The following is a 23,796-nucleotide window of genomic DNA, read 5'->3' as shown; positions in this document are numbered from 1 at the left end:
GTTCTAACAGGCTTTTACTGAATTCCATAGGATTTCCTATAAACAGTCATGCATTGCTTAATGACAGGGATACATTCCGAGAAATGTGTTGTTAGGCAATTTCGTCACTGTGCAAACATCACAGAGTGTACTCACACACTAGATGGCATAGCCTACTACACACCTAGGATATATGGTATTGATCTTATGGGACCACCATCATATATATTAGTCCATTGTTGACCAAAACATTGCTATGTGGTACATGACTGTATATGATCATGTCCTCTGTGAATAGAGAGTTTTACTGTTTTCAATCCAGTAGCCTCTTATTTCATCTTCTTGCCTAACTGCCCTTGCTACAACTTCCAGTACAATGTTAAACAGAAATTCTGAGAGTGGACATCCTTGTCTTGTTTGTAATCTTAGGAGAAAACTATCCAGCCTTTCATTAAGTATGAGGTTACCTGTGAGTTTTCATAAATGCTCTTCTTCAGCTTGAGAATAGTCCCTTCTATTCCTAGTCCATTAAGGGTTTTTTCTTTTTCTTTTCTTTTTTTTTTTTTATCATGAAAGGTTGTTGGATATCACCAAATGCTTTTTCTGCATCTACTGAGTTGATCACATGGGTTTTGGTTTCCATTCATTTTCTATAATTTCATTTATATTTAGTTTTATTTTAATATTCATGTATGTGATGGTTCATTGCATGTGTCAGCTTGGCTGGGCCACAATGCTCAGATATTTGGTCAAACATCATACTGGATGTTTCTGTGAGAGTTGTTTTAGGATGAGATTAACATTTAAGTTGGTGGAGTCTGAGTAAAGCAGATTTCCCTCTATAGTGTGGGTAGACCTCACTCAATCGGTTGAAGGCCTTAAAAGAACAAAGACTGACCTCTCCTAAGCAAGAAGGAATTCTGGCAGCAGACTGCCTTTGGAACCAAATTGCAACCCTGGCTCTTCCCTGGATCTCCAGACTGCTGGTCCACCCTGACAATCTGGACTTGCCAGCCTCCATAATCACATGAGCTGATTCCTTAAACTAAATCTCTTTCTCTCTCCTATACACACCCCAATGGTTCTGTTTTTCTGGAGAACTCTAACTAATAGAGATTTTGGTACCAGGAGTGGAGAGCTGCTGTAACAAATATCTAAAACTGTGGAACTGGGTAAAGGAGAGAGGCTGGAAGAGTTTTGAGGTGCATGTTAGAAAAAGCCTATATTGCCTTAAAGAGACTGTTGGTCGAAATACAGATGTTAAAGGTGATTCTGGTGAGGTCTCAGATGGAAACCTGGAACACGTCTTTTGGAAACTGGAGGAAAGTGATTCTTGTTTTAAAGAGGCAAACGACGTGGCTGAACTGTTTTCTAGTATTTTGTGGAAAATAGAAGTTCTAAGTGATGAACTTGGATATTTAATTGAAGAGATTTCTAATAGGAAAAGTATTGAAGGTGTGGCCTCATTTCTCCTTGCTATTTATAGTAAAATGTGAGAAAAGAAAGATAAATAGAAGGAATTATTAAGCAAAAAGTAACCAGCACTTGAAGACTTGGAAGATTCTCAGCCTATCCATATTGTAAAGCCTGAGAAAAGTGCATTCTTGAGAGAACGTGAAGATGAGACAGCCACTCCATACAGAGATTATGGATGTGACCTATGTATCTAATCAGTCACCTCAGCAGCACCTAGGGACCACCATGGGGTTACACAGGAGAAACAAAGTCAGAATGGACTAAGACAGAGACAAGACAAAATGAAGGAAGGCTGTTGGAATTATGGGATTCTACAGGATGAGACAGTAGGGATATCCATCCTGCTGCACACATGCACCATCCTTTAAGAAAGAGAAGAATGACCCTGAAGGTGGTTCAGAGATCAGCACAGCTGCCACTCTCACCACAGGCCCAGCGGGTGAGGCTGTCTTCTCCTTGGCTTCAGGGTGCCAGGCTGCCATTCCAGCCTTGGGGGTAGGTCTGATGCCCAGAGATGTGAGGGCAATGCTGACACCCAGGGCCAAGAAGTGACACTACCAACATTGTGGGCCTGGAAGGTGGGGCTTCGCCCTCAATGGGCCAGGAGGACAGAGCATCAAGCCAAAGAGAATTATTCTAGAGCCTTCAAATCTAATGGCTTCTGCCCTGATAGATTTTGGACTTGACTGGGACCTGTGACCCCTTTCTTCTCTCCAATTTCTTCTTTTTGGAATAGGAATGTCTATCCTATGACTGTCCCACCACTGTATTTGAGAAGCAGATAAACTGTCTGGTTTCACAGTTTCACAGCTTGAGAGGAATGTTGTCTTGGGATGAATCATACCTCAAATTTTCCTATACTTGATTTGGATGAGATATATCTATATTAGAAGTTTAAAAAAAGGTAAGTTGAAAAGTTCATTCAATGTTAGCTACCTCATGAGAATGCAATGAGCAAAATTCTCACTGAAAACTACAGATCAAAAACCAGTTTTCAACAAATAAATTGGAAAAAAAAAGCGGAGTGGAAATATATAGATGAAAAAATATGTATGGACCAAATGCAATGTGTAGACCTTCTTTAAATCCTGATTAAAACAAATTAATAAGATATTATGACATTAATGAGACAACTGAAAGTCTGAACTCTGACCTGGATACTTAATGATATTAAGAAACTACTGTTGAAGTGACATTATCATCATGGCGGAGTGAGTTGTTTCCTTAGTCTCTCCACCTAAAGTTATAACTAAACGGACATTCATTCATTAACCAACAGAGGATTCCCTACAAAGCACAACAGGAGGTCTGCGAGATCCACACAGCCATACATTTGAAGTTGGGGGTACGAGATCCCCAGGAAGTCGTTGAAGGAGTGAGTGGATCTCTCTCCACCCCTAGTGACAGCAATCTAGGTCATGGGTCCTTAACATAGCAGCCAGAGCATGACTGTAAGAGGCGGCGGCAGGGTGGGTAGGCAGGCCTGTGCACAAATGCTTTCACTTTCAGAGTTGCAGCCTGGCCCATGGGAGTGCCTACTACACCCCAGTGGCTATGCCTGTGGGAACATGCCACACTGACTGACATGGTTCAGCTCCCATGAAGAAGCCCCCACCAAGTCCAGCAGCTCAGATGAATGGCCTGTGGGTGCAGAGTGGGTCCACATGCATGAAAGGAAGTGCCCCTCCCCTCCTGCCTAGTTTGCTAGCTCAGCCAGTCCTCGGCCAAGGCAGTGGTCCCGCACCAGAGCGCCTGTGCATGCGTGTGTGACTCATTAAACAACTGCGGCCGGCAGGCAAAGGCAGAGAAGCCCTACTGGCACAACTTCCAGCAGATGCAGCAGGTTCAGAAAACACAGTCCTACTCCACTCCCACCCCCAAGAGGTGCAGGTGGAATCTGCAACCTGATACTACTACAAATGCTTTGGCAAAGGATCAGTTCATCAAATACCATGAAAAACTACAGTAACAGTTCAAAGCAGAAAAAAATGACAAGTCTCCAGAAACCAATCCTGAAGTCACAAAAATCTACAATCTAAATGACAGAGAATTCAAAACAGTTGTCATGAAGAAACTCAACGAGTTACAAGACAACTCAGAAATACAGTTCAATGAGCTCAGGAATAAAGTTAATGAGCAGAAGGAATATTTCAAGAAAGAGATTGAAACTATATAAAAAAAAACCAAATAGAAATTCTGGAGACGAAGAACACAATGAATGAGATAAAAAACAATCTAGAATGCTTAAAAAACAGAGCTGATATTATGGAGGAAAGAATTAGTGATTTAGAGGACAGAAATATAGAAACACTTCAGATGGAGGAGGAGAGACAACTAAGTCTTAAAAGAAATGGAGAAATTCTCTGAGAAATGTGAGGCAATTAGGAAATGCAAATAAGGATTATAGGTAATCCAGAGGAAGAAGAGAGGGAGAAAGAAGCAGAGAGTTTGTTCAAAGAAATAATAGCTGAGAACTTCCCACATCTGGGGAAGTAACCAGACATACAAATACATGAAGTCAATAGAACTCCTAATTACATCAATGTAACAAGACTTTCTCCAAGGCGTATAGTTGTAAAACTGGCAAAAATCAACGACAAAGAAAAACTATTAAGGGCAGCCAGGCAGAAGAGAATAATCTACAAAGGAAACCCTATCATGCTTTCAGTGGATTTCTCAACAGACATGTTATAGGATAGGAGAGAATGGAATGATATATTCAAAATACAGAAAGTCAAAAACTTTCAGCCAAGAATACTCTATCAATGGATAAATAAAAGCTTTCTCAGATAAACAAAAGCTGAGGAGTTCATCGTTATCAGACCTCCCTTACAAGAAATGATCAAGGATGCCCTCATACCTGAAACAAAAATGTTAAATTTACAAAGCCGTGAGCAAGGAGATAGACAAAATAGAAAAATTGCAGCTCTCTATCTGAACAGGTTAGCAAACATTTAATTATAACATAAAAGATAAAGAAAAAGCAAGCGTCAAAAATAACTATAAACACTTCAATTTAGTCACTAATGTACAGCACAAAACAGAATAATTTGTGACAACAATATTATTGGGATAATAACTCAGAAGGGGAAGAGGAAAGGAATGGAACTTTCTCAGGCTAACGGAGATAAGAGGCTCCCAGAAAATGGACTATCTCAATCTATGAGATCTTTTACAAAAACCTCATTGTAACAACTAGAAAAAATCAGAGCAGAGACACAAAGCATAAATCAACAGGAAACTGAGAAAACCATCACAGAAAACCACCAAACTGAAATGGCAGTCAGAAATACAAGGGAAGAGAAAATGGAAGTATAGAACAATGAGAAAACAAGAGATAAAATGGCAGTATTAAGCCCTTATATATCAATAATCACCCTAGATGTAAATAGATTGAATATCCCAATCAAAAGACACAGAGTGGCTGGATGGATTAAGAAACAAGACCCAGGGGCTGGCCCTGTGGCCGAGTGGTTAAATTTGCACACTCTGCTTCAGTGGCAAGGAGTTTTGCCAGCTCAGATCCTGGGCGTGGATATGGCACTGCTCATCAGGCCACACTGAGGTGGTGTCCCACATCGCACAGCCAGAGGCACTCACGAGCAGAATATACAACTATGTTCTGGGGTGCTCTGGGGAGAATAAAAAGGAAAAAAAAACAAAAAAAAGATTGGCAACAGATGTTAGCTCAGGTGCAATCTTAAAAAAAAAAAAAGAAACAAGACTCAACAATATGTTAACTTCAGGAAACACATCTCAGCTCTAACGAGAAACACAGGCTCAGAGTGAGTGGATGGAAGACAATACTCCAAGCAAAAGGCAAGCAAGAGAAAGCAGGTGTTGCCATACTAATACCAGACAAAGTAGACTTCAAGATAAAAAAGGCAATGAGGTACAAAGAGGGGAAGTATATAGTGATAAAAGGCACATACTACAAAGAGGACATAACACTTATGAATATATATGCACCTAAAACAGGAGCACCAAAGTACATAAAACAACTATTAACAGACCTAAAGGGAGAAAAGAGCACCAACACAATAACAGGAGGGGACCTCAACATTCCACTTACATCAATGGATAAATCAATCAGAGAGAAAGTCAACAAGAAATAGTGGACTTAAATGAAACACTAGACCATGTGGACTTAATAGATATATATAGAACATTCCATCCCAAAACAGCAGAATACACATTCTTCTCAAGTGCACATGCAATTTTCTCAGACAGAACACATAGTGGGAAACAAAGCAAGCCTCAATAAATTCAAGGAGACTGAAATCATATCAATCATTTTTTTCTGACCACAATGCTATGAAACTAGAAATCGACTACAAGAAAAAGCTGGAAAAGTCACAAATATATGGACACTAAACAATAAGCTACTGAACAACCATTGGGTCAATGAAGAAATCAAAGGAGAAATTGAAAAAAATACCAGAGACAAATGAAAATAAAAATACAACATACCAATTCTTATCAGATGCAGCAAAAGCAGTCCGAAGAGGGAAATTCACAGAAATACAAGCCCACCTCAACAAACAAGAAAAATCTCAAGTAATCTTAAACTACACCTAATAGAACTAGAAAAGAACAAACAAGGCCCAAAATCAGCAGAAAGAGGGAAATAATAAAAATTAGAGCTGAAAATAAATGAAATAGAGACCAAAAAACCCCCAAAAAGCCCAAAAACAAAACAGTAGAAAGGAAAAATGAAACTAAGAGCTGGTTCTTTGAGAAGATAAACAAAACCGACAACCCCTTAGCCAGACTCACTGATAAAAAAAGAAAGCATGCTCAAATAAATAAAATTAGAAATGAAAGAGGAGAAATTATAACAGATACCACGGAAATACAAAGGAGTATAAGAGAATAGTATGAAAACCTTTATGTCAACAAATTGGATAACCTAGAAGAAATGGATAAATTCTTAGACTCATACAACCTCCCGAAACTGAACCAAGAATAGAGAATCTGAATAGACCAATGATAAGTAAAGAGATTGCAACAGTAACCAAAAACCTCCCAAAAAGCAACAGTCCAGGACCAGATGGCTTCTCTGGAGAATTCTACCAAACATTCAAAGATTTCATACCTATCCTTCTCAAACTATCCCCCCAAAATTGAAGATGACAGAACACTTCACAACTCATTTTATGAGGCCCACATCTCCTTGATACCAAAACCAGCCAAAGACAACACAAACAAGGAAAATTACAGGTTAATATCGCTGATGAATATAGATATAAAAATCCTCAAGAAAATATTGGCAAACCAAACACACCAATACATTAAAAGGATAATACACTATGATCAAGTGGGATTTATACCAGGGATGCATGGATGGTTCAACATCTGCAAATCAATCAATATGATACACCACATTAACAAAATGAGGTATAAAAATCACATGATCATCTCAAAAGATGCAGAGAAAGCATTTAACAAGATCCAACATCCATTAATGATAAGAACTCTCAACAAAATGGGTATAGAAGGATAGTACCTCAACATAATGAAGCCCATATATGACAAATCCACAGCCAATATCATACTTAATGGTGAAAAACTAAAACCCATCCCTCTGAGAACAGGAAGAAGACAGTGTGCCCACTCTTGCCACTCTCAACCAAAATAGTACCAGAGGTGATTTTTTTTTGAGGAAGATTAACCCTGAGCTAACATCTGCTGCCAATATTCCTCTTTTTGCTGAGGAAGATTGGCCCTGAGCTAACATCCATGCCCATCTTCCTCTATTTTATATGTGGGATGCCTGCCACAGCATGGCTCAATAAGCAGTGTGTAGGTCCATGCCTGGGATCCAAACTGGCGAACTCTGGGCTGCCGAAGCGGAACGTGTGAACTTAACCGCTAAGCCACCAGGCTGGCTCCCGGAGGCTTTGGCCACAGCAATTAGGCAAGAAAAACAAATAAAAGGTATCCAAATTGGAAAGGAAGAAGTGAAACTCTCGCTGTTTGTAGATGACATGATTCTATACATAGAAAATCCTAAAGAATACACCAAAAAACTACTAGAAATAGTCAACAACTACAGCAAAGTTGCCCGGTAACAAGTCAACTTACAAAAGTCATTTGCATTTCTATACACTAATAACGGACTAGCAGAAAGAGAAGTCAAGAAAACAATCCCATTTACAATCATAACAATAAGAATCAAATATCTAGGAATAAACTTAATCAAGGAAGTGAAAGACCTATACACTGAAAACTAGAAGATATTATTGAAAGAAATCGAAGATGACGTAAAGAAATGGAAAGATATTCCTGTTCATGGATTGGGAAAACAAACATAATTAAAATGTTGATACTACCAAAAGCAATCTATAGATTTAATGCAATCCCAATCAGAATCCCAATAACATTCTTCATGGAAATAGAACAAAGAATGCTAAAATTCATATGTAACAAGAAAAGACCTCAAATGGCCAAAGCAATCCTGAGAAAAAAGAACAAAGCTGGAGGCATCACAATCCCTGACTTCAAAACATAGTACAAACCTGTAGTAATCAATACAGCATGGTACTGGTACAAAAAGAGACACACATATTAATGAACAGAATTGAAAGCCCAGAAGTAAAACCACACACCTGTGGACAGCTAATCTTTGACACAGGAGTCAAGAACATACAATGGAGAAAGAAAGTCTCCTCAATAAATGGTGTTGGGAGAAAGAATGAAAGCAGAGCACTATCTTACACCATACACGAAAATTAACTCAAAATGGATTAAAGATTTGACTATAAGACCTGAAACCATAGAAATCCTAGAAGAAAATATAGGCAGTACACTATTTGGTCGTAGCAGCATCTTTTCAAATACCATGTCTACTCAGGCAAGGGAAACAAAAGAAAAAATAAATGGGACTACATAAGACCGAAAAGCCTCTGCAAGGCAAAGGAAACCATGAACAAAACAAAAAGACAACCCACCAACTGAGAGAAAATATTTGCAAATTATGTATCTGACATGGGGTTAATTTCCAAAATATATAAAGATCTTATAACTCAACAACAGAAAGACAAGCTGATCAAAAAAGTAGGCAGAGGATATGAACAGACATTTTTCCAAAGAACATAGACAGATGGCCAAGAGGCACAAGAAAAGATGTTTGACATCACTAATTATTAGGGAGACGCAGATCAAAACTACAATGAGATGTCACTTTACTCCTGTCAGAATGGCTATAATTACCAAGACAAAAAATAACAAATGTTGGAGAGAAGAGCACCCTCGTACACTGCTGGTGAGAATGCAAACTGGTACAGCCACTATGGAAAACAGTATGGAGATTTCTCAAAAAATTAAAAATAGAAATACCATATGATCTAGCTATCCCTCTACTGGGTATTTATCTGAAGAACTTGAAATCAACAATTTGAAGAGATTTATGCACCCCTATGTTCATTGCAGCATTATTCACAATAGCCAAGACATGAAAGCAATCCAAGTACCCATCGAATGATGAATGGATAAAGATGATGTGGTATATACATACAATGGAATACTACTCAGCCATAAAAAAAGACCAAATTGTCCCATTTGCAACAACATGGATGGACTTCGAGGGTATTATGTTAAGTGAAATAAGCCAGACAGGGGAAGAAACACTGCATGATTTCACTCATATGTGGAAGATAACACATGGATAAAGAGAACAGATTGGTGGTTGCCAGAGGGGATGACAATGAGGGAGTAAGAAGGCACATATATAAGGTGATGGACAGAAATTGGACTGTTGGTGGTGAGCATGATGGAGTCTATACAGAAACTGATAAATCTAATTTACACTTGAAATTACACAATGTTATAAACCATTATGACCAGAATAAAATAAATGAAAAAAAAAAAGAAATTCTGTTAAATTCTTTTTAAGTGTGCTAATAGAATTATGGTTATGCTAAAATAGGAGTTCTTATTTTTTAGAGATACATACCAAAACATATATACATAGATGAAATTACATGGCATATGGGATTTACTTTAAAATAATACCAGAGTGTAGGTATCTGATGAGGGAGGTGGATGGAACTGGACTGGTTTTGGGGATAAGTGATGGAAACACGTGGAGTGCATTCTGTCTACTTTTGTATATATTCAAAATTTAAAAATTCACTTAAGCCTTTAAAAGTTTTTAAATTTTATGTGAATTACAGAAAGTATATTTCTTTGACTATAACTTGTATTTTTAATGTTTTTAAGAAAAAGTTCTGGATTCCCAAGGCTCTGTATCCCTAGAGAATATAGAATCAAAACCAAATGCACGTCAGCATTCAAATTCCTGCAGCTTTCTCTCAATTCCATAATGTGACACAACATGCTCACTGAAACTTCTTCACTTCGGCTTATACTGTTCTTCCAGACTAGAATGCTCTTCTACCTTCCCCCCTCTTTCTATCAGAATCCTATTTGTTCCTATTTCAATTGCCAAGCATTCCATAAAACTGTTTACAATAATTTCTCCCTTCTGTGACTTTCTATGTCGGTGTCAAATTATTTTATTTAACAGCATAGTCTTACATGCTCATTTTGAATATATTTTTTCTTCCTACTTAATTATAATTTATTTGATGGTAGCAGTTGCATCTTATCTTTTGTTACTCCATTTTCCAGAGGTGACTGCACGGTCCTTAGTATATCGTAGGCTCTTAATAAATTCATACAGATGTGGAAGTGGCTATTTGGTTAACGATTACTTCTAAATCTGGTTAACACTGTGTTACTGATGGTGCTAGAGCACTGAAGGCAACACCATCAACACCACAACATACAAATACAAACAAATGCTCGTGTGGACAAAATTACTTTCAGTCACAGCATTTCCCTTTTGTAGTCTGACATATGATATAATGCTAGAGCTTAAAGTTTCGAAAAAAAATAATTCAGAGGTAGCCTATTTATAAATCTAGACACTGACTGCGGTTCTAATTCATATAGTTTGGTTGAACACAGACAAAGACCAGCAAACTCCAGAGCAGGTCAGATTCTTTTACTGTTTGAACATGTCTTCATCGTGGTCTCAGCGGTGTGCTTTATCTAATAAATATATTGAGCACATCCAAATCAGGAAAATAACGCTAAAGGGCCAGTTTTGCCTCAGCAGTGTTTCTGAGAGAGGCGAGGAGGTGGGGAAAAGCCCATGGATCAGACGGCTTAGGTCATGCTCCTACTTCTGGCACTGGCCCCGCCGTGACTGGGGGCAAGTTCCTTCACAGCTCTGCATCTGTTTCCTCATCTGTACAAAGGGATCAGACCTCACCAGGACGTTGAAGGGATTAAAGAAGATAAACGTGTGTCCCAATGCCAAGATACAAGATAGAAAGAATTAGAAGCACAGCTTTCAAATTGCATCTGTATTATTTTCTGGGGTAGATGTTTTAATAGAAAACTTTGGGAGAGACTGCATATTTTGAAGGTGTAGTCTACAAGAAATATATTTTTAATAAGATAGAAGGGAAAAATGAAAAAATTGTTAAATTTCTAACTCACGCTAGACTTCTGAACATTAAAATGTTCCCGTGTGAATAAATAACTCCCCAAAATAAACTGTTAACCAAAAAGGGCCAAATGTTAGTTCAAGCACATCATTCGGACTAAACATTCCTTTAAAGTCTCCTACAACAAGAGAAAAAGAAACCCTCCAATTCCAGTGAAAACTTGCTCCCAAAGAAAAATCAAACGATTCCATATTGCAGTCACAATATTGTATTTTGAGCCAAAAACGATTAGAAAAATAATTGAAATGTATTAGCAGAATCTCAAAGAAAAGCAAAAGACAACTCAATATAGACTCAGCACACGGATGATAATAAAAATGGTTTAGATGAATTAAATACCCAAGTCCACACACAGGTACTGCATAAACCACTTGACATGCATTATTTCACTTGACTTTTCTCAAAAATAATACGAGGCAGGTATTACTACAATTCCAATTTTAGAGGTCAGGAAATTAAGGCTTAGGGCGGTTAATTCCCTATCAAAGGTCACCTCAGCTAGGAAGTCAGAGTCTATACCACCTGTCTGACTGCGGCGTCAGCTCTGAATTAAAACAGTACATGGTACCAAAAGAATGAAGACAAAATAAAAATTTTACAAATAAAAAGATAAACAAAGACTCAATTAAATCAGCTATAGAAATAAACAAAATTTTCTTTATATGAATTATAAGTCTATTTATGTCACCTTTTAGTCAGATTACTAATTATAAACCAAAAAGAAATATCTACTAAAAATCAAGTCAAGACACACAAGACCACCACTTGACTCCTTCGTTTCACCTTAGGTTTCCGGTAACAGACAAGAATAACTGGATAAGCGGTTATTTTAATTCTGAACCATATACAACAAAACAAACAAACAAAACCCAAATGGAACCAAACTAAACGATCAGAAAAAGCATACAGTGCAATTATGGGCCAAAAGTGTGTCCACTGTCCTAGAACGAAGTCTCAATTCTCCTATGTTTTCATGTAATTGACGTTTTAGAAATTTTTCATTTTTTACAGTTCAGAACAGCTAACCAAGCTTGAGAGGACAACTAAACTTTCCATGGGTTAAAGTAAATTAAAATATTTATCAGATCAATAATATCTAATGAAACGAAACTAAAAACATCCTTAGGCTTTTGAATTTCTTGATTGTTTCATGTAGTAACTGAATACTGTTTATTTCTAATCTAATCAGAACCAGTTATTTGGGGAATAACTGGAACTATATTAATAGAATACTGATAGTCATAAACTCTTGAAAGCCCAAAGGGAACGAGATATACTATACAGCAACATTTAAAATTTAGCTAGACAGAATAAACCCAACTAGACAGAAATTAAACCCTAATAAACTCGAAGCTTCATAAATATCTTACGTTTGGAATAGTAAGAGGCACAATATATTTTTATGGAGACCTGAGTTTACAAAACAAATTTCTGTTTGGAATTAGGGGAAAAACATTCAATTAAGCCTATTTTGACCTTTGCAAGCTTTTGGAACATCAACTTAAACTTCAGAGACCAACTACTTCATGATTTAAAGAGTGAAAACTCTAGCTACTTCATATATAATTGAGACTGGAATATTTACACATTTAAATGCCTAACTGCAGGTAAACATTTGTCCTTTTGGGAGAGGCCCAGGAGGAAGGGCCCTGTGGCAAAATGACAACGTTAAGTCCCGGATATCTGACTGTACTGCCAGTGCCACCCAGTCTTAAAAATATCCCTAGATCATCATCATCCTCAGTCAATATTTACTAAGCTCTTTATGACAGCAGTGGCATTAGAAAGTTTATAGAAATCAAGAGTAGCTCAAACTTATCGTTTTTTGCAATTAATAAATCAGAATGTTTCTGAACAAAGGTCTTTAATTATTAGCTATTATTTTCATTTGTCAAATATTTTAAACTAGTTTAGATTCAATAAAACTTTAATGCATTTAATTACATATATGTCATATATGGAAAGGAAAGAAAAAACATTTATAATTCAAATATGCTAAACAGATCTAACTGTATAAGTCTCTTGAAATATGAAGGCATTCTCTCCTTTCATTGTCATTTCCGGCCAAACCTAGGTCTTACCATACTGAACTTTTAAAAAGGCTGCCTTTCCTCGCTACCCTGTCATGGAGCCCTGCTTCTACCAAGTGGCAGAAGAATTGTGAATGTTTATACTTCTTTTAAAGTTAGTGAATTGGTCTTAACATTTTATTTTTTAGTAAAGAGCTTGAATTTCTGCAAGGTACAGTGCTTTAAAAACAGTTTAAAATATTCGGGAAACTTAAAACATAAGTGGGGTTATCAATAACAGGTAATCTACTCCACAATGTAGGTGAATCTATTGTGGACTGTCATGCCCTTATCCATCTCGTCTTTTTGTACGGCACAACACTAATAAACTCTGTTAAAGAAAATGAACTTCATTATCACCTCTATCTATCAATACACACAAACATACACACGTATATAGGCATTACAGATCTATTTTTCACAGATGCTTATTTATTTCTAGGCATCAAATTTATTTTGTGCAGATTATTATGAATAAACCTGTCTTTAAAAATTACAAACTCATTTTTATATAAAAGTAATGCACGCACAAAAAAATTTCACACACTTTATTAAAGTATGAAAATGCAAGCTAAAAACTTCCTCTCCTCTTACTTACCACACTGACAATAAACCTAACTGCTAGACTCAGCCCCACTTCCCAGATAACCTCCTGCTAAACTTCTGCTGTATCACAATATTTAAGCATACATGCAGAACTTCAGGAAACACTTATTGATGATTACAGATGTGCCAGGCACTGATTTAGGTGTAAGATGAGGGGGTAAACAAAGAAAACCCTGTCCTTGCAGAATTTAATTTCCAGAGGACAAGCCATAAATACAGTAAAGTGTCATGTAGGCATGTCTCTGATGAAGAAAAACAACAGAGGGTAACATAGAGTGATGTGGGGTGGGGGCTTAGGCTGTTTTAGATGGTGTGGTCAGGGACATTTAAGCAGAAAGCTGAACAAAGCGAAGGAGCAGACTTATGACGTTTGGAGGGTAGATCAGTCCAGGCAGAGAAAAAAAGTCAAGGCCCTGAGATGGAAGCATTCTCAGAATGTCTGAGACAATAAGGGAGCTACCGTGGCTGGAGGGAAGCAAGGGTAGAAACGTGTTAAGAAATGAGGGTATACAGGTGGTCAGGGACTAGCGCATATGTATATGTGTACAAATACTCCTTTTACAATTAAGACATACTTTTATAATTATGTGACATACATCTAGGGTCACAAACTTAAATGCCTATATGACTGAGGCAGATAATTTTAAATGCATGAGGTAGGCAGGATGGAAAATGTGGTAAAATGGAGAGTGCATGCCCCTTTTAGAGAAAGTGGCTTCTACTTAGGCCCAGCTAACTGTCGAAATACACATGTGTGATGGTTAATTTTATGTGTCCACTTGGCAAGGCTATGGTACCCAGACATCTGGTCAGACACCAGTCCAGACGTTGCTGTAAAGGTAGTTGTTGGATGTGATTAATATTTAGATCAGTGTACTTTGAAGAAAGCCGACCACTCTCCATAACATGGGTGGGCCTCATCTAACCAATTGAAGGCTTTCAGAAAAAGACTGTGACCCTTAGGAAGAAGGGATTCTGCATCTCAGGACTCATGACTGCACCCTCAACTCTTCCTTGCTTCTCCAGCCAGCTGGCTTGCCCTGCAGCTGTTAGGCTTGCCAGCCCCCACAACTGCATGAGCTAATTCCTTAAAACAAATCTCTCTCCTTGTATAGATACAGTCTACTGGCTCTGTTCCTCTGGAGAACCACGTCATAATCCTTAAGGGTCCCATGTCGGCAGATCCTGCAGTTTATGACAATTAATATTTTTAAACAATATGTTGACTAAACAAAATATCCATGGGGAAGATTCTAATTTATTTTTTCACTATGAGAAACAATACTGCAATGAACATGGGATAATGATATTGTTTCCTAAGTTGATTGGTGGTTTTTTAATTCTAAGTTTCAAGAAAGGTAAAATCCGAACACATGTTTCTGATAATGGTTCTCAAATGTGAACACTGCTGTCCTGGAAAAAAAATAAACTTTGTTGGTAGGTGATATAGTTGCTTTATTCTTTGAAGACCTCACTTCGCCCCACGGCCCTGCAAATGGCTAACTAAGATGCTGGGCCACTCCAGGTTGTCTCCAGTCACTGCCTTCACCATGGAGCTCTTAGATGGACGACCGCTCTGCAGAAGAAACTTTCAAGCTGAGGAAACTTTCCATGTGGTGTTAGATTTTATTGTTTATTCATTTGTTTGGCAATTATTTACTGAAGGCCTGCCATATATAAAAAATAGAAGCCCTAGTAGAGGAATTAAGAGAAATATTCATATACAGAGAAGTATGAGGTGTGCAGCGTGAGAGAGCCACTGTGAAGAGCTAGAGCAGTTAATTTTAGGTAGAATGACATCACTGCTGGTTGAGAAGATCACAAAAAGATTAACGGGTTAGTATTTAACTTGTGTTCTGAAGGCTCAGTAACAATCTGAGAGGCAGAGATGGAGTATTCCAGGAGGAATATCAGAGTGGGAAATTGTGGAGAGTGCCCAGGCAGCAGTGAACAATTCATTTTGGGAGTGCAGATAATAGTCAATTCACTATAACAAATATTTGTTGAGTGTCTACTATGTGTGAGGCAGTGTGCTGGTACCAGTGACACAAATATGAATGGAACCGGAAGGCAAAAAAGATAACTGGTGAAATATTAAATCAGAAATAGAGGCAGCAGCAATATCAAGGGTTCCTGAACGTTAGGTCAAAGAGTTTGGAATTTATTGTCCAGGTAATGGGGTATCATTAAATACTGCTGATGGCTGAGTAAGAGGTTGAAAATAATGTTTCAGGAATCTCAAGAGGAGTAAGGAATGGAGACAAGCAGGTGAAGAAGTAAGAAAAGCCTGGGCATTGAATTATACACGTCTGGTCTAAGGTAGGAACTCTGCAAAATAAGACGGCAAATGCAACAGCCACTGCAAGGAAAAATCTAGCAAAATTTGGTTACGGATTAAATTTGCAAAAAGGGAAAATCAAGGATTACCCATGTGGGAGGTCATGGGCACCTGTGGAACTATAATAATGTTCTGAGAGCCATGACCAAGGAGAACACTTTACTTTTTTGTCTAACCAAATATAAAATTAAATTATTCTCAAGCTGATAGAAATATCGTTAATAGATGGCAAGCCCCAGGACCTATAACTGGCAAGCCCAGTCTAACTCTGGGCTTTCTGCTAACCATGATGATTAAACTGCAAAGCATTTTGTTAACTGCTCCTAAAAGAGGAGACGGAGTCACTTTATAGAATAACAAGGAGCAGGTGAGAGCCATACATGTTGGATTTTAGTTTTATTCTTATAACTTACTTTAGTCTTATAACTTCAGAATAAGAGAAAATAGTGAAACCTGATAATGCAAAACCTGTCCTTCTGGATACAAAGTCAGAAGATAGAAAAATTTTTTGGTAGAAAAAGACTCTTTACTAACTTAGTTTTTGTCTTGTATCTTAAGAAAGCAAAACTTTTATGGTGATTTTTATCAATAATACTATTAACATATTTCCTTTGCACAATGCTTTACAGTTTTCAGAAAACATCCAAATTTTTTGATTTTCATAGTAAGTAGGCCAGATTTTCTCTCTTCACAGGTAAAGTATCTGACATTCAGAAGTTAAGTAACTTATTAATGTGACACTCCTTAAGTTGAGAAGAGGACAGAAAGAATCTTTAATAAGTATATTGCAATTCATTGGACACACAGAAAATGCAAACTTTAAGGTTTTTTCTTTTGTTTTTTAAACCTCGTTTTAATTTTCTTTTTGTGTTGCATGCCACAGCCATCGATAAATACATATGATGACTTGAATAGTAAAGGTGAAGTCAGCTGTACATTAAAAAGGCCTTGAAAATGGGTGCCACTTAATAGCATAACAAGACGGTTCTTGATTCTCAATAGCGCTAAACAAAAATTTAATCTACCTCATATGAAAGAGTGACAAATTTCACAAAATGTTGGAACTAGAAAATGCCGTCTTATTTTGCACAGTTCCCTAGTGTCAAAGTTAAAAAAACTGAAACCTAGAAAGCTTGGAGCTTGCCTACGTTAAAAAAAACTCTGATTAATGGCAAAGATGGAAGAATTCTGGTCTTCTTTTGTTCTTTTTATTACTGCTTTATAGTATGGTACCATACTCCATGGACAGCTCATTCCTATAGAAAATATAGATGTGACAAAATTTTTAAGTCATTGGGTAGTTGAACTAGCACAACTGATTAGAACACAGAATGAATGAGGTCAGGTTGGAGTGTTACCCCTCTCAATGAGAGATTTGCATCAAGAAAAATGTAGCTTTACGGCTAGAGTTGGCATGCTATCATCGCTGCTGTCTTATCAATACACAGTTCTGACTGAGAGACCATATGGTTCAATGAAAAATGATCACCACCATAAAAAAAAAAACACACATAACAACCAGATCCTAGTGACACTAACATTTTTGATTGCTAAGGACAGCATATATACACATAAAAAGTAAAAGACATACTAAAGTTTATAAAAGGAATGTAAAACAATTAAGAATTTCACTCTCTTTTTGAGTATATTTTACATGCCCTCTATCTTTACGGCTTCTATGACTGAAATGTATATTAGGAACCCAGTAAGCAGGGTTCACGTGTGTGCAGTTTTCACTACGTCAAACACATAGGCATCCTATTTAAGTATTTAAAAAACACTAGCACAGTCATAGGAAACATACAACCTTAAAATATGGAGGATTTTATTCAATATTTTTGGTCTAAAATGTGAAATTTATTGTGTTCTGAAAGACATCCCAACTTCCTATGTGGAATCACACAAAATATAATAAAACTTTAAAACAAACTGCTGCTATTTTAAGTACATTAAACTCTAGTCTAGTGGCACTAAGCAACAGGATCTAATTCTCACCTACACACTTTATACTTTCTTTAAGCTAAAGGAAATATAAGGAAGCACTCTAAAATCAGCAAACATTGAATCTGAAGCGTTCTCTCGATTAGAAGAGTTTGTTATTATTATGCCTCCTGAACCCAGGAATGCAGCACTACAGGTTTACAACAACAGGAAAAAAATCATTGCTAAATACAAGTCTAACCCTCAAAGTTTAAGATTCTTTCCTGATGAAACTGTTTAGCTTTAGACTAAGGAAGCTGTTGCAAATGAACTCAGCCTTCAGCACAGCAATAAAGAGGCGCTAATACTTTGCTAATAGCGCTTTTGTAATAAAGGAAATTTATTTTAAATCTTCATATTGTTACTCCTCTCCTGCTCTCCCTTCTGCCTGAATGTGAACGAGCTGTCAGCTCCACGGTAAGTTTCATATCCCACCCACCTCGCTTGCCCTGTCCCTAACTCTGCCAAAGGAAACACAGACCAGGAGTTCCTCTTCTTAGTACTCAAGTCTTGTAAAACTCAAAGGAAACTGACAGAAGAGAGAAACCCAGAAAAACATATTTCCGTATTCCTTATTTCCACAGAGGGAAATGGACTGCTTACATAACAATAGCTTTGAGCGTAACCCAGCAAGAGAAAACGATTTTAGGAAAAAAAATGGAAAAGAATAAGGTCAATATCACTCACTGGTAGAATTAAAGGCAAGATAAGTGAAAGTCATCAGCATATTTTAATCTGCCCCTAAAACTAATAACCGATCATACATTCTCCTCTGCTCCAGCTGCTGGGAAGCTGAGAGCCAGACTCAGGGCTCATTCTTTTGGGGTTTCATGGTATACACGCAAGCTGTGTCCTGACTCGCTCCTGCTCTGGCTTACTGTCCTATTCCTATATTGTTCTTAATTATTGGTAGATACCTTTCTTTAATATGACAATATATGTTTGTATATGTAAGTGTAAAACTGATTCAAATAACTGAATACATTTTTTATTAAACTTTGCTAAACAAAATCGATTATCTATAAATTCTTTACACACACACACAACCACACACACACACATGAAAATTACAAAATTAGTCTTAGTTTTCTTCACAGAAAAATGGAATTTTTCCTTGTCCTCTATGACATAGCAAATTTTGAGGAAAAAAATCCTAATATTTCTATGAATTAGTTGTGTTTCATGTATGGATTTATAACCACCATCAATTCAGGTGTGTAACAAATTTTGTTTACTTTCACTTAAATCAGTTTAAGTCAGAATATGAGCTTCCAGGAAATTTAAGCTTTGTTGTTTCTGGTAATTGCCTCTCCGCTTCTAGAGTTTTATACCCCAGGGATCTTACCCCTATTCCATTTAAAATAAATTTCTGTATATCCCCACAGAATGTTCTCTGTACCTTTTAAAAAAAATGTGGCAAAATAACACAAAATGTACCATTTTAACCATTTTTAAGTGTACAATTAAGTGGCATAAGGTACAATCACAATGTTGCTCAGCCATCAGCACTATCCATTTTCAGAACTTTTTCACCACCCCAAATAGAAACTCGGTACCCATTAAACAATGACTCCCCTCTCTCTCCACACCCCAGCCCCTAGCCACTCCCCATTCCTCCCTTTCCCATGTCCCACACATTCTTCCGCACATCACACATCAAATGGGTTTCTCCTTTTGATACATCCAGCTACATGTCACTTTATTTCAACATGTAGCTTTTATCTGTCCATTTTGGGGTCATTTTCTATTATGGCACTTACAGTGAATATCCCAAAATAGGCCAATATTTTCAGAGACAATATCTAAATTGGCATTCAGTTCTTTAGTTTCCTAAGTTTTGACTTCTTCACATCTAGTGACTCTCATCTCCTCCCAATTTCAACTACCCACTCTCAGGCAAGGCCTTCAACGTTGTCATTGCTCAGAACCGAGGGCTTCACCTCTGAGATCTTAAATAGCAACGTTCTACTTTCTGACTACAGCCTGCAATCCTTTCAGCTGTTGAATTTTCTTATTCTCCCTAGATTCACCCTATGATCTCCTCCAGATTTATGGTTTCTTGATTCCTCCTTTTTCTCTCAGCACGTCCCTTCAATTTTATTTCCTGCCCTGTTTAGCGTAGACTATCAGTCATCATTTAACAACTCTTTTGCTAGTATGCCCTCAACCACTCTCCTCTCCACCATTTTAGTCCTGCAAATTCGTAATCCTGAATCATTTTGATCCTTTGCCTTCTGTGATGCTATACAAGGGCCGTGGAATGTGTTAAATTACACAACTGTACAAATTAGAGTTCATACAAATTTATGGCATCCACCCCCAGCTGAGACTTCAGGATCGCTAGACTTTGTTCTTCTCGCCCTTATGCAGCTCTCTCTCCCATCCCCTTCAGTAGAAACCCTTGGTTATTCCTTTCAAAGCCTCCTGCCCTCTCACTTCAGAAGCCCATGGCGACCTTTACTTTGCAGGAAAAAACATGGAGCCATTAATTGTGAGCTGAAATTTATTCACATTCACAGCTAATCTTATCCCCCTCACTCTGTCTCTGAGCATAGGGTGACCACTTTCCTGTTCAAGGCAAACTCTTCTGCAGACTGAATTTCACCTCTTCCTACTTTTCTAGGAATCTTTTTCCATAACAATTCTATTTGCTCCTTCCAATTAATCATAAACATGCTCAACTATCTGTCATTTTTCAAAAACAAAAGCAAAATCCTTAACCCACCTTTCCTCCTTCTCAATTATCATTAACATCTTTCTTATTCAAGACCACTGAACAAGGTCTTCAAGGACCACAGTACTGTTCAAACTGCCACGCTTCTTTGCTTCTTAATCACTCTTTAATTCACGGAAAACTGGCTTCTATTTCGAATACTCTATTAAAACTTCTCTTGTGGAGGTCACTAATGACTACCTCATTTCAAACAAAAAGAATACTTTTTGTCCTTATTTTAACTATTTAGCAACATTTGACCCTTCTTTTTGGAACTTTCCTTCCCAGTATATCGTTAGTGGTATTACAGTTTTTGATCCTGCTCCTACCTCATGGACTTCTTGCTGTAAAAAGAAATTTATCTTAACATTGGTTGAGCACTAACAACCAGCCAAATACTGTGCTAAGGACTGATATGCTTACAACACCTCTACGAGGTAGGTACTATAATTCTCATCTTACAAAGAGGAAGTGGTCTCGGAGAGGTTCATTTCTATAAGCTCACACACGGCAGGGCTGTCTAAGCCCGGCAGCTTTACTACACTACCAGCAAATTTTATTTAAAAAGTAGCAGTGAGAGGGGTACTTCTGAAGTATAGCTTTGGGCCAATAATTAACTCTTTATTTAAAGGAGATTATTTAATTCTGTTAGATTCATAGATTTAAAAAAGTCTTTGAAAAACAAATATTTTAGTTTTTCAATTTTTAAAAACCTTTCAATAATCTCCTACAATTCAGCAAAGAGAAGGAGGTCAAGAACTGGCATCAAGGTTTGTTTTTCAGGAAGTAATATCAATTCATGCGAGATTATCACACACCTCCAGGAATTCTAGGACAGTCACTATATCAACAGAGCGCGTGTAGTCCTACCTGACAAAGACGGCAGAAGGTTTCATAAAAACTCTCCCTATCAATGGGGTGAAGCTACTACGTACCACGCTGCAACATACAAGGTCTGGGCTCAAATCACACAGTACTCGGAAGTCTTAGTAAACGGTTTCATATGTGCCTCTGTATTCTACCCAGAAGAGACCCTCATTTAATGCAGCTAACTGAAGTGTGCAAGTAAGGCAGTGACTCTCAAACTTGCTGCACATGGGAATTTCTGGGAGCTTTACAACACATTGACAGGTGAGTCCTACCCCAAGAGACGCTGATGTAATGGGCCTGGGATGAGATGGGATGGGATGGGGATCAGGATTCTCAGAGGCTCCTCAGGGGCTTCTAATACACAGCCTCAGGTGAGAACAACTAGCCTAAAATACAGAGGAAAGACTGTCATATTCACTCGATACTGGAAAAAAAAGGGTAGGTGGATGGATGTCTTCATCCACCATCCGGGTTCTGCTTACTTACATGCTGGCACACAGACACTGATTCTAACTGCAAGCAAATGCTTCCCCACAGTCCATCATCAACCAAACATAGTTGGCATCTGACAACTGTATTCACTTCCTAGGGCTGCTGTAACAAAGCACCACAAACTAGGGGCTTAAGACAACACAAATGTGTTGCCACACAGTTCTGGAGGCTACACGTCCAAAATCAAGGTGTCCCTTTGACGGCTGTAAAGGAGAATCCTCCCACCCCTCTTCCAGCTCTTGGTTTGCTCCGATCCTTGGCTTTCTTGGGCTTGTAGATGCATCACTCCAGGCACAAGGTTGACTTCTCCATGTGTCTTCATAAAGTCTACCCTCTACGCATGTGTCTCTGTGTCCAAATTTCCACTTTTCATAAGCACATTGTCATATTGGGTTAGAGCCCATGCTAATGACCTCATTTTAACTTGGTTACCTCCGTAAAGACCCTATTTCCAAGAAAGTCACATCCTGAAGTACTAGGGGGTTAGGACTTGAACATACCTTTTTTGAGGGACCCAATTCAAACTATGACAATAACCAACTACTGTGTCAGTAACACTGCTCCAAAACAAGGGTTCTTAACTTGGTGATGGGAAAAAAATTCATCTTTGTTATTCACTAACTCTCATGTAAATACAGCACTTCCTGCAATTATGAACATAGGAACAAACTACAGTGGTATTATTAGTGGCCCTTGAGAGTCTGTGCCCACAGAAACCACTGGCACTTTCATGTCACATCTCACTGTTTGCACTTATCCCCAAAAATACCATTTAAAATCATCTACTTCGACTACTTTGAAGTTACAGTTGTTAGTAGATTGGCTGTTAGATCTAGTTATTTAATGTATTAATAACGACTCATGTATACAGCAATATCATGACGTGATACTTTCATAATTGCATTTCAATAAAACTGATTTTGTTATAATTGCATTTTACGCACTTAACAATATTATCCTGAGAAGAGGGGTCAAATTAAGAAAAAAAATCTTTCAATAACCTACAGCCCTCAGTTAAGTGAATTCTTACATTTCAGACTTCAGTTTTTTTAAATCTTAGTAAGTATCAAAGAATATACAGGGCCTTGTACATCATTTTCCAAACCCCCCTTTTTCTTCACCATGATCCACTGTGAGAATACATATTTTACACATAGCACAGTAAAATCTTATCTCTCTCTCACACAACACAAAACTGAAACAAAAGTATCACAAAACAATCTTTACCCTCACTGCAGGAAATGCACACTGACATTTTCTATTCTATTTCGTTCGTTAAAAAATACTAGTGTGACCTACTGAATTAATTTCACAACTACTCTTGAAGCATAAATTAAATAAGTCTTAAAAATCTTTAGTGGCATTCCTTTAGAAACATCTCATATTCTACAATAATAGGTGAAAGGCTGTTATCACTGCTATTCAGCTACTATTTTAAAAACACTTTCATCACTTTAGAGGTGGCATGTAGATGAGCAAATAGTTCAATGGCTAATCAGGCTTCATTTAGACAACTGGTGATGAGTTACGTAAATTTTGTAATTCTGATGGGAGTCTAAACTTAAACTTCACCAAATGCAGGAAAGAAAAGATGTAGAATAATGAATATTTTATGCCTGAATTATTTTAAAAGGAAAAAAATGTTTTCAGTGCATAATGTTTCATTTCATAGAGGTGTTTCTTCATCTGCCACTGTAAAATCAGGCAGAAACGTTTCCCAAACTGATGGCAATCCTTGAAGCCCGGGCGGAAAGAATC

General features: G+C 37.6%; 1 protein-coding gene across 13 annotated transcripts in view; it reads right to left on the bottom strand.

Moving 5' to 3' along the window:
- MIPOL1 (mirror-image polydactyly 1) overlaps positions 1-23,796 on the bottom strand; it is a 303,533-nt gene that overhangs the window by 75,423 nt on the left and 204,314 nt on the right. The gene's annotated exons all lie outside the window — the stretch shown is intronic.

This window comes from Equus asinus, chromosome 2 (genome assembly GCF_041296235.1).
Source record: "Equus asinus isolate D_3611 breed Donkey chromosome 2, EquAss-T2T_v2, whole genome shotgun sequence".
Lineage (NCBI taxonomy): Eukaryota > Metazoa > Chordata > Mammalia > Perissodactyla > Equidae > Equus > Equus asinus.
This window is presented reverse-complemented; position numbering and strand designations above follow the sequence as displayed.